Source organism: Triticum aestivum, chromosome 6B, assembly GCF_018294505.1.
Source record: "Triticum aestivum cultivar Chinese Spring chromosome 6B, IWGSC CS RefSeq v2.1, whole genome shotgun sequence".
Lineage (NCBI taxonomy): Eukaryota > Viridiplantae > Streptophyta > Magnoliopsida > Poales > Poaceae > Triticum > Triticum aestivum.
In genome coordinates this window covers 659,108,335-659,121,142 of record NC_057810.1, presented here as the reverse complement: position 1 = coordinate 659,121,142, position 12,808 = coordinate 659,108,335, and the positions used below count along the sequence as shown (strand labels likewise).

The 12,808-nt window shown below is 47.1% G+C and overlaps 1 pseudogene; it reads left to right on the top strand.

Moving 5' to 3' along the window:
- Positions 1 to 1,344: 1,344 nt before the first annotated feature.
- Positions 1,345 to 3,705, top strand: LOC123138722 (pectinesterase-like; annotated as a pseudogene).
- Positions 3,706 to 12,808: the final 9,103 nt, after the last annotated feature.

Below are 12,808 nucleotides of genomic sequence, written 5' to 3'. Positions count from 1 at the left end.
TGCTAGTTACGTAAAATAGTGCGTGCGACACACATCAGTTCGTGTATGGACCAACACACTAGTAGGCTACAGGGCGACCTGTGTTTCTAAACCCCGAAAAAAAATCCGAAAAAATGATGAGTTGAAGGATTAAAATTATGCCCTCGAAGACCTGACTACGTGTTGCTAGCCACTCGATGAAAAGAGTCCTACCAACCAATGGCTCAAACCTTTAAGATCATACTCCAATGTCAGATTGGAAACAATATTTTTTTATTTTAAAAAAATTGCTGAATATACTTGAAACATGATTTATTTATTTTTGAAAATCCCAAACATGTTTTTGAAATTCTTTACATTTTTACAAATAAACAACAAAATTTGTAACAGTTGAAATTCACAATTTTGTTTGAAAACATGAACCTCCTATAATAACATGAATATTTTTTGAATTTGTGATTTTTTTAAATGGAAACATATTTTGAACTTTCAGAATAAATTTTCAAAATGTGTTTCCTTAAACTCGTACATTATTATGAATTTGTGACATTTCACTAAAAAGGAATATTTTTTGTATTTGGAACATTTTTAAATTGCAATTTTTTTTTGTAAAATTTGGAACAACTTTGGAAAGCACAAAGAAAAAAATGGAAAATAATAACAAAGATTTAATGTTCTGGACATTTTTCAAAACGGAATATATTTTAAAATTACAAACCTTTTTAAAACATTCAATTTTTCTGATAATATGAACTTTTTTGAAAATTTTGAATTTACAAAAAAAAGGGAGAAAGAAAAATAAGCTTGAAAGGGAAAAAGACAAAATAAACAAGAAAGAAAAAGAGGAAGAAATGAAAAAATAGAAAATAGAAATACAATACAGAACAAAAAAAGGAAAACGGTCCAGCCCCGTTTTGGCTCCCTGTGCGAATTTGCAACTATTTAACGCTGTGTGCAATAAATATTGTTTTTTCCCACCTGCATGTACATGAAAATAATTAGGTGGCTTTGCTGGGCCACACTTCGGGTGGCCCATGTACGAAATTCTGGCTTTTTTTCTTTTCTAATAGACGAAGGGACAAATATTCAGTACCACCTCGAATAGAAAAAATCATGTAGATGGTGAACGGATGAAAAAGTTTGAAGAAACGCATTTTGTTTTATTGGTAGGTAGGTATAGATATATGTATAGGTAATAGAGATATAGATATAGATATAGATACAATGATATAGATATAGATATAGATATATAGACACAGAGGTATAGATATAGATCTGCTACGTAGGTGTAGCAGGTATAGATATAGATCTGCTACGTAAGCTATGTAGGTGTAGCATTCCTCCTATAAAAACCCATGCTCATGCTTTGTACGCTGCCCATGCACCTATCGACCCAACGCTTTACTGCTGGCGACAATGGGAATGCACGGCGGGACAAGCTGGCGCCGACGGACGCAAGAAGCCGTCGCCGTGGTGCTGGCTCTGGCAACACTAGGAGCTATTGCTGCCGCCGTAGAGCAACACCAACATGAGACGACCTCCAAGGTTGCCGGCGGCAATGCCGCGGACGTCTCATGGACGGAGGCGTCGGGCGTGAACGTCACCGCCATCTGCTCGTCCACGCCATACCCGGGCGCGTGCAGGACGGCGCTGTCCTCGTCGGCGTCACGGGCGGCCAAGGACCCGTTCGCGGCCTCCGTGCAGTTCGCCATGGCCCGGGCCGCGTCGGCGCGCGTGCTGGCGCGCAACCTCTCGTCCGCGCACCGGAGCAGGGCCGTGCTGCCGCCCTCGGGCATGGACGACTGCGCCGAGCTGCTGGACATCAGCCACGGCCAGCTCGGCGACGCGCTCGCCGCCGGCTCCGCGCACGATGCGACCACGTGGCTCAGCGCCGCGCTCACGAACCAGGGTACCTGCGCCGACAGCCTCGACGCCGTGCCGGCCTCCTCCGGGCGCGAGGGCGTGCGCCGGAGGGTCGGCGCACTCGCAGAGTTCATCGGCACGGCGCTCGCGCTGCACGCCATTCTCAAGGGCGGGAGCGCGACGCCGCCACCATCTGCCACGCCCACTCAGTCGTCGACGCCGTCGAACCGGGCATTCCCGTCCTGGGTCTCCGACCACGACAGGAAGCTCCTGGAGTCCGCGGCTGGCGGCATGACGCCGGACGCCGTGGTGGCACTGGACGGCAGCGGGACGCACCGTAGCATCGGCGAGGCGATCGCCGCGGTCACGGCAGCGGCAATGGCGCCGGTGGGCTCCTCCAAGGCGGGCGTCGGAGCAGCCAGGAAGGTGATCTACGTGAAGGCCGGGCGGTACAAGGAGACCGTGCGGATCTCGAGAAGGCAGAGGAACGTGATGCTGATGGGCAACGGCAAGGGGAAGACAGTCATCGTCGGCAACAGGAGCGCCGCCGACGGCTACACCACCTACGCCTCCGCCACCGTCGGTACGTAGCACGAAATGAAAGCCCATGCATGCACGCCGCATCGTGATATCAAGGACAACTGCTACAAAAGCGACATGTATTACTCCATCTTTTTCCCATCTTCAATTGGTAACAACTTTCTTCTTGTCCTAGTTATGTTCTTGAAGAAGAAATTATTACTTACCCTACAATCATGGCAGCATTCATGCAAAAGCTAAAGCCCCAAAATGGAGCAGCTGGCCACTACAGTTGCCTGTACCCGGTACCCCTCCAAATATAAAGGCACAAGCAACCCAAAAATGCCCATGCCAATGCTTGGATTTAGTCACTAGATCCATACACTTTTCATCACTTTATATCACCCATCTCATCGCAATATGTATATTTCACATGCCAATGTCACTCACATGCATCTTTTCCAGTACTCGCTAACGCGTTTAATGTGGTCGTCTGTGCATGGCAGCTGCCATGGGCTCGGGCTTCATAGCCAAGGGCCTGACCATCATCAACGACGCCGGGCCGCGCAAGGGCCAGGCGGTGGCGCTGCGGGTCGGCGGCGACCTCTCCGTCGTGTACCAGTGCGACATCGAGGCATACCAGGACACCCTCCACACGCACTCCAATCGCCAGTTCTACACCGAGGACAGCATCTCCGGCACGGTGGACTTCATCTTCGCAACTCTGCGGTGGTCATCCAAAACTGTGACATCCGTCCCAGGAAGCACCCGTTCGGCCAGAAGGACATGATCACCGCCCAGGGCCGGACCGACCGGAACCAGAACACCGGCATCTCCATCCACAAGTGTCGGATCGCCGCCGCCTCGGACCTAGGCGACACAAAGGTGTACCTGGGTCGTCCATGGAAGAAGTACTCGCGGACCGTCGTGATGGAGAGCTCTCTCGACCGTTCGATCGCCGCAGCCGGGTGGCTGGAGTGGTCGGGCCAGTTCGCGCTCAACACGTTGTACTACGGGGAGTATGGGAACGCTGGGCCTGGCGCGGGGACAAGCGGGCGGGTGAAGTGGGCCGGAGTGCACACGTCTCTGTCCACGGTGGACGCCACACGGTTCACGGTGAGGGATTTTATCTTGGGAGACTCGTGGTTGGGTGACACTGGAGTGAGCTACACTTCCGGGCTATGAATAAGATGGTGTCATGTTGTTTGTGCTCTGCCTGATTAACTTGGAACATGGAACCAGATCACATGATGTAAGGATTGGTAACAATAAGGTGTAAGCTGGTGAGCTGCTATGCTGCCATAGCTACCTGCTAATCTATGAGCTGCCAAGCTATTGTTGTGCATGTCCCATACTGAAATCTTATCGAGGCTTGTTATTCACTAAAAGAGTACGTTTAGAATCTTTTGCTCACTGCATAAACAATGATGAATGTAACCAACAATCAAGCTACAACTATGATAGAAAGAAGCGAGCAAGAAGGGCGCGTTCAGCTTAATTACGCTTGTATAATTACCCTCACTGCCCCAACTCCTAACAAACAGCTGCTCTTGCACGATCAGTTCATCAGTTTGGAACTGACTCTCCCGAGAACGAACATTCTTGGGCTAGAAAATAGCAATAAAATACACCTTCAGGAGCCGTTGTAAAAAAACTACATTTTCAGAGGATTTTAAAACATAGCCAGAGGATTTTAAAACATAGCCCGAACTGTAGGGATAATGCGTAACAGAAGACATGCAATAGCAATGTGTAGGAGTTGTTTTAGCAGAACCCCATATGCTACCCCCGTCCCCCGCGTCCCTCTCGGAGGCGACACGGGGAACCCTAGCCGCCCCCACCGCCGGCCCTCCTCCACCCTACCCTCCCCCTCGCCGCTGCCGGGGGCCACTACCGGGCAAAGCCCGGGCAGTGCCGGCGGCGGCAGGGCTTTTCCCATGGCATGGCTCTTCCTTCTTCGTCGTGGCGGCGCATTCGCTCCCGATGGGCTTGGTGGAGCGACGCTTCAAAGTTCCGGCAGCGGCTCACTCAGCGGCGGGATGGAGGGCCTGTCCCCGTCCGGTGGTGTCGCCTACACAGCGGCTGTGGCCTGGGGCTCTTGACCCTAGATTGGATCTGGGTGGTGCTCTGGCATGGCTCTGGCTGCCTGTCAGGCGTGGTGGCGGCGAGTCTCATGGCCTTTGGACACTGTGGAGGTGCCGGCGGCGGCGTGTGCTCGGCCCTGTGGTGCTGGTGGTGGCGGCGGCCCGTGCACGAGAGTTGGATTTCTTCGAACAGATCTGGGTGATTGTCTGCATCATTCTTTTCTTGAAGGCATCGCCGTAGAGAAGTTCAAGGTCACTCTCTGCTACCTACGAGGGAAACCCTAGATCGGATGATCGGATGACGGCGGCGCTTTGGTGTCGTTTCCCCCTTGGGGGCGTCATTCTTGGAGGTACACACGTGATCGAGGGACCAGAGAACGGATTCTTTGGTGGAGCGGTGCTTTATCTCACACATTGATGGCGGCGGATCTCGGCGGCATGACATTGTGGAGACTCGGCGTCCGATCCGCGGAGATGGACTCGCGCAGGAGGAGGGTGCTATCTGGCGTCATGGTGGCATCGATGGCAGAGATGAAGAAAATATGTCCTAGAGGCAATAATAAAGTTATTGTTTATATTTCCTTATATCATGATAAATGTTTATTATTCATGCATGCTAGAATTGTATTAACCGGAAACTTGATACATGTGTCGATACATAGATAATACACAATATCCCTAGTAAGCCTCTACTAGACTAGCTCATTAATCAAAGATGATTAAGTTTCCTAACCATAGACATGTGTTGTCATTTGATGAACGGGATCACATCATTAGGAGAATGATGTGATGGATAAGACCCATCCGTTAGCTTAGCATAATGATCGTTAAGTTTTATTGTTATTGCTTTCTTCATGACATATACATATTCCTTTGACTATGAGATTATGCAGCTCCCGGATACCGGAGGAATACCTTGTGTGCTATCAAACGTCACAACGCAACTGGGTGATTATAAAGATGCTCTACAGGTATCTCCGAAGGTGTTTGTTGGGTTTGCATAGATCAAGATTAGGATTTGTAACTCCGAGTATCGGAGAGGTATCTCTGGACCCTCTCGGTAATGCACATCATAATAAGCCTTGCAAGCAATGTTACTAATGAGTTAGTTGCGGAATGATGCATTACGGATGAGTAAAGTGATTAACGAGATTGAACTAGGTATGGACATACCGACGATCGAATCTCGCGCAAGTAACATACCAATGACAAAGGGAATAACGTATGTTGTCATTACGGTATGACCGATAAAGATCTTCATAGAATATGTAGGAACCAATATGAGCATCCAGGTTCCGCTATTGGTTATTGACCGGAGATGTGTCTCGGTCATGTCTACATAGTTCTCGAACCCGTAGGGTCCACACGCTTAACGTTCGATGACGATTTGTATTATATGAGTTATGTGATTTGGTGACCGAATGTTGTTCGGAGTCTCGGATGAGATCACGGACATGACGAGGAGTCTCGAAATGGTCGAGAGGTAAAGATTGATATATTAGATGATAGTATTCGGACACCAGAAGTGTTTCGGAATGTATCAGGTACATATCAGAGTACCGGGCGGGGGGGGGGGGGGGGAGGGGTTACCGGAACCCCCCGGGGGAAGATATGGGCCATAGGAGGGAGGCAAGCCAGCCCACAAGAGGTGGCGCGCCCCCCACAAGGGAGGAGTCCGAATTGAACAAGGGGAGGGGGCGGCGCCCCCCCCCCCTTTTCCTTCTCCTTCTCTCTCTCCTTCCCCCTTTCCCCCTCCGGTAAAAGGAAGGGGGGGCGAATCCTACGAGGAGCCCAAGTAGGACTCCTCCTACTTGGGGCGCGCCTAGGGCCGGCCTCCTCCTCCTCCCTCCTTTATATACGTGGGGAGGGGGGGCGCCTAGAACACATATCAATTGTTCCAAGCCGTGTGCGGCGCCCCCTCCACAATTTACACCTCCGGTCATATTCACGTAGTGCTTAGGCGAAGCCCTGCGCGGATAACTTCACAATCACCGTCACCACGCCGTCGCGCTGACGGAACTCTCCCTCGACACTTTGCTCGATCAAGAGTTCGAGGGACATCATCGAGCTGAACGTGTGCAGAAATCGGAGGTGCCGTACGTTCGGTGCTTGATCGGTTGGATCGAGAAGACGTTTGACTACATCAACCGCGTTAAGCTAACGCTTCCGCTTTTGGCCTACGAGGGTATGTGGACACACTCTCCCCCTCTCGTTGCTATGCATCTCCTACGTAGATCTTGCGTGAGCGTAGGAAATTTTCTTGAAATTGCATGCTACGTTTCCCATCAAGAGAGGCCTGGCAAAGTCGGTGCATTACTTTCTGCTCTGAAGATGGCGGCGACGACACAGAGAGTGCGTCGGACCAGCTTATGCCCCAAACCCAGTATGTGGCTTGGTTGGGGCCTCTGGCTTTAGATGTTAGGCATTTGTGCGATGTCTGTTTGGTGTTAGCCTCGGACTATCGGCACCCCTTCATCAGGTGGATAGGAGTAGTGACAGTTGTTGCTAGGATGGCGGCTTCAGACTACCTGATGTACTAATTTATAATGTCTTTGTGAATAATTAATAAAATAAATGGTTGCATGCATCGCCCAGATGCAGAGGCCGGGGTAATCTTCCATTTAAAAAAAAGATGTCCGACAAGAAATCTAAATGAGGGGGCTCACCTACCATTGGCTATGCATGACAAGTTGATTTACTAGACTTGTTACACATAAGTCGCCTGAAAAACGAATTTGGGTCAGTCAATTTTAAGCCATTAATTTCTTCTTGAAGATCCGTGCTTTATTTTTTTTACTGTTGTGTTTGCTATCATGTTTTGGGCCAAAATTTGACTGACCATTATTTTGGGTTAGTCGATTCCTTACTGGGTGGAAGCCCATTTCATGTTTTATGGGCCGTTGATGCTTCCTTTTTTTTCTAGTGATTTTATGCCTTTTTTCTTTTCTATTTCTTTTTCTTAGTATGTTTTTATGGGTATTTTTTTAGATGTTGGATGAGTGCAAAATGTATACACATAAATACAATATAAAATGCATATAAATTATATTAGAGTGTGGAAGCTGCACCATTATATGTTTATTTCTTACATAGTAGATAAGTGCAAAGATGTGTCCAAATTTTTTTTCGGTTTTTTATTTCCCATTTTCTTAAAATAAAAAACTTCATTATTGTTAATTTGTTATTATGTTTTAGTTTTCATTTTCTATCTTCTTTAAGGTTGATACCAATGTCAGTAAATCATTACTTCCTTCCACTAAAAAAACATTCCTTCTTAAGAAACATTTTTTCTTCTAAAATTACACCATTATATGCTCATTCTTGCATATATGACACTAATTCATCCTTATTAGAAAACTTCTTTTTTATTTGTGCTTTAGTTTGTTTCATTTTCTTTCTTCTTTATTGATAATACCAATGCCAATAAATTCATTTCTTGTTAGGAAACATTATTTCTTTTAAATCCGACTATTATATGCTTATACTTGCATATGAAAAAGCGTAATGTCTGTGTAAATTGTGTGGAAATATTATCATTGTTTGTTTTTATTTATTTCTTCTGAAAGGGTAATTCCAATGCCACAAACTTCATTCTTTCTTAGAAAACATCACTATTTTGTTTTTTCTTTTGTTTTTGTTTCATTTTCTTTCTTCTTTAAGGGTAATACCAATGCCATTAAATTATTTTCTTCTTAGGAAACTTCATTATTTCGAAATTCCACTATGTTATGCTTGCATATTATAAAAAAGTAATTCCTGTGTAAATTGTGTGCAAAGTTTGTTACTGGTCGTTATTTTTATTCTTTTCTTCTTGAAGGAAAATACCATTGTCGCTAATTCATTCTTCCTTAGAAACTCCATGATTATTATTGCTTCATTTTATTTATGATTTAAGGGTAATTCCAATGCCACCAAATTCACATCTTCTAAGGCGACTTCATTTTTTCTAAGATTCCACTATTATATGATTTTTCTTGCATATTATAAAAAGTGTAATTGGTTTTTAAATTGTATGAAAATTTGTCTTTTTATTAAAAAAATAATTATCATATTTCTTCTTAAAGGTTAATACCAATGCCACTAAGTCATTCTTCCTTTGAAAACTTCATTATTTTATTTTAGTTTTATTTGTCTTTTTCATTCTTTATTTTAAGGGTAATACAAATGCCACAATTTATTCCTTCATTGGAAATTCCATTTTTCTGAAATTCCACTATTATATGTTTATTCTTGCTTCTATGAAAAGCGCAATTTATTTGTAAATTATGTGCAATTTTTTGTCATTTTTTATTTTATTTTTTATTTCTTTAGAAGAAAGGTTAATTCCAATTCCACTAATTTAGTACTTCTTAGGAAAAAAAATTGGCGAAATTCCACTAGTTTATGCTTATTATTGCATATATTATAAAATATTACCAGTCATGTTTAAACTTTGTGGAAATTTTGTCAGTAGTAGTTTTAATTTTTTAATTTCCTTGTTTCTTAAAGAGTAATACCAAAGCCACTAATTCATTCTTTCTTGGAAAACTTTTTTTTTGTTCTTCTTTATTTTTTATTTATTCTTTAAGGTGACACTAGCACAAACATTAGAATTTCAGGCGGCTGATCATTTTTCTTCGTTTGGTTATTAGAAAACTATGATATTACTAAAATGTGAATTACCCTAACAATTGGCAAATTTTAATATGGTATTTTCTTCGTGAGTGGGCATTTCAATAATTTAAGTTTAAAATAATATATTGTGTGACATGAAATAAAAGCTCCAGCTCCCTATAGCAGACGCATGTACATTATAGTGTACGCACGCAGAGCAGAACCAATCTATTGTGCCTAGGCCAGAACAGTTAATTTGATTTATAAGAAGTTTTTGAAATTTTCCGGCTAGTTCAAAAACTCCACATATATGGCCAAATAATATTATATATTTCATCAATTTGGAGACATGGCCAGCTCATCTAGCCGGCTCAACTCGAACCATCATTCTAGTTAGGAAAACGTTTCCAGCCGGGACGCCGGCCGAAACGTTGCGCCGGTCTCACGCCAACCATCTGATCGTGATTAGATCCCACGCCTACACACACCATCTGCATACGTGCTTTTTCTGGCCCACCAACCGCTGCAGCCCTCAAACCTTATCCTCTTCTCCACATCGTCTTCTCCATTCGTTCTCTCCCTCACTGTGGTTCATCGTGCCCAATGCGTTCTCTTCCTCGTCTTCTCCATGGATGCTCTTTCTCCACCCTCTTCCCTGTCATGGCCAGCGAGCCGCCTCCCCGTCTTTCCTTCCCACTTCAGCCACGGCGGCACGCACGAACTCCCCCAGAGACGCCGTGAGTTCGTCCTGGTCACCCCCGGGACGCGCACGACGAGCATGCTGCTAGGAGAGGCACTGGATTGGGCCACGGCCATGCGAGGCGCGATGGTGTTCCCTCGGGATGCTACAATGGTGCACCCGAAGACTGTGCTACAACCAGCATTAGCCGGAGCTGGAGATGACGACCACAGGTGTTGCAACCGGCAACCGTCGATGTTGTAATGAGGTGTTGTCGGTACGATGGGCAGTCGAGGTTGCTGCAACCGGCACCTGAGAAAGCTACAACCGGCGAGAAAAAAAGCTTCAACCGGAGGGAAGACGAAAGCTGGGACCGGCACTACAGAAGCTGCAACCGGTGTTTGAGAAAGCTACAACCGTTGATGGAAAAAAGCTTCAAACGGTGACAAAAAAGGCTTCAACCGGAGGCGACATAAGCTACGAACAACACAAGAAAGCTGCAACCTGCTATGGCGAAGCTGCAACCGGCGTCTGAGAAAGCTTCAACCGGCACGGTGAGCTAAAGATGGTGCCAGAGGTGATGCCGGTGAGAAGCAGATGATACACAGTGGTGCTGCGACAAGTCGGCGAAGAAGCTACAACCGAACGGCGAGAAGCTACAACCCTTATCGTTGGCCGACCAGCAAGCACGAGCGGCCGCCGGCGAGCACGGCATCACGAGAGCCCGTTGAGCGCGGGGCGCGGGTGGCCGACAAGAGCGGCCCTGGAAGCCGAGGACGAGCGCAGGCGGCCGGCGAGCGCGGAGTCCGGCATGCGCGGACACAACTTCCCCAATGTTCGATCCTCCTCCTCGTGTTGACTTTTTTATGAGAATCACCGGGGGAGGAGTTCCTTCACCTGAATATATTACTCAAAATGGCCAAAATGCCAGAGGAGTGGCCTAGTTTATAAGGAAAACCGGATCGAAAACCTGAACAAATCGACCCGTTTATAAGGAAAACCGGGCCAAAAACCGTACAAGGCACGTCCAAGCTAATAGGCATAAGACCATCACCACGAGAGACGCAAGTAGATGTGGGGTGTCGTCGGGAGATCACAATACCAGGACTTTACAAACAGCCGAACGCATCGGTGAGCATACCAACCCCCATGGCACAACTCAGGAGCATCCACAATCAACAAGTGTCATCCCAGACACAAACCTTGACTGGGGCTCCGCCACAGAAAAACGGAACGATTAGCAACTTTGAAAGGCATCTTGCGCCAACCTTGAGCAAAGATGAGCCGAGACAACACCAAGAGCACGAAGCTCGCCGCAACACAATGGCAATCATGAGAGGTTCTTGAGCAACCATTACCAACCTGAGCTGCACGAGAACACCACCACCGTAGACGAAGAGCTCCAATCAACCGAGATCATCCATGGTGCGTCAAGGCTATTGGTGCAGCCGAAGGGCAATGAGCGACCGAGTCCACACCTGAACGAAGAGTCACAGGCGGACGAGGCTACAACACAACAGCGGCACCGCCGGCGAAGCCGAAGGGCATCAAGGAGCCGAGTCTACACCCGGATCGCTTCACCGTACACACCAGCGCAAGCCGGCTGCGCCACCAGCAGTCCACCACCATATCACACACCACCGCCGACCCTAGTCTGCCGCACAAACACACCACCAGATAGCCAAAGTACCGCCGCCGAACACCAAAGAACACCACCAACCAGCCACCATCGACCCCAAGCGGCCCCCAAGCGGCCGCACCACCACCACCACCATCTCTGCAGCAAGCAACACACGCACAACAACCAGTCGCAAAGGTTCTCACAAACAGATTAAAACCCTTGATCCTGCTACTGGTTCACCCAACCAAACTGGGTTCATTTCAGGCCGTTGCATCGCCGAAAACTTCGTCTACACTGCCGACCTCGTCGGCCACACCAGAAAGCCCCCCTGCAATGGTAATTAAATTAGACTTTAGCAAAGCCCTCGACTCGCTCTCTTGGGACTCCCTTTTATCCGTCCTACGTTGCCGTGGCTTCCCGTTAAAATTCACAGCTTGGATTCACGACCTCCTCTCCACCGGGAAAACCGCAGTTATGCTCAACGGGATACCAGGGAATTGGATTAATTGTAAGAACGACCTTAGGCAGGGAGACCCCATTTCACCTTACCTCTTCATCATCGTTGCAAATGATCCAGCAGGACTGCAACCTTTCACGCCTCAGCCACCCCCTATTCCCACATCTTCCGCCAACTATCCTACAATATGCCGATGACACAGTAATCATCGCCAAAGCATCCAATGAGGGCGCCCAACAACTAAAAAACATCCTACATAACTTCGCTTTGGCCACTGGCCTCACTATCAATTTCAATAAAACAACGTTCGTGCTCATGCACGCCCCCCTCTCTTGGCAGACTCCATTGCCTCCACCATGCAATGCCCAACATCAACCTTCCCTCAGATCTACCTACGCCTTCCCCTAGCACCCACACAACTACCCTCAAACGCCTTCCTACCTGTCATCGAGCGATGTCGAAAATTCTTCACGGGCTGGCGTGCAAAAATCCTCTCCAAAGGAGATAGGCTCATCCTACTCTCTGCAGTCCTAGACTCCATACTGGTTTATTTTATGTCTGTTTTCCTCATTCCCAAAAGCATTCTAAAAACCCTAGACTCGATTAGGCGTGCCTTCTTCTGGGCCACAGAGGAAACGTGTACCGGTGCTCAATGCTTAGTTGCCTGGAAAAATGCGTGCAAACCAAAAAACTGTGGTGATCTAGGCCTAAAAAACTTGCATAAGCCGAACAACTGTTTGCTAATGAAATTCACGATAAAAGCTCTACTCCCGGATAAAACACCTTGGCTAGACTGGATTGCCTTGCAACACCCCAATGCTCTTATCGCCCCACAAAACAGCCACTCCTTCATCGGCCGCACTATAAACCAGCAACTTCCAGCGCTCCATGCCATCTCCTTTGTTCTAACCCACTCTGGCACAAACACTTATTTCTGGCTAGACGCATGGATTCACCAGAAACCTCTTGCTACATTAAGGTGAGGTTACAGGTTGCATCAGACGGCGTAGGAA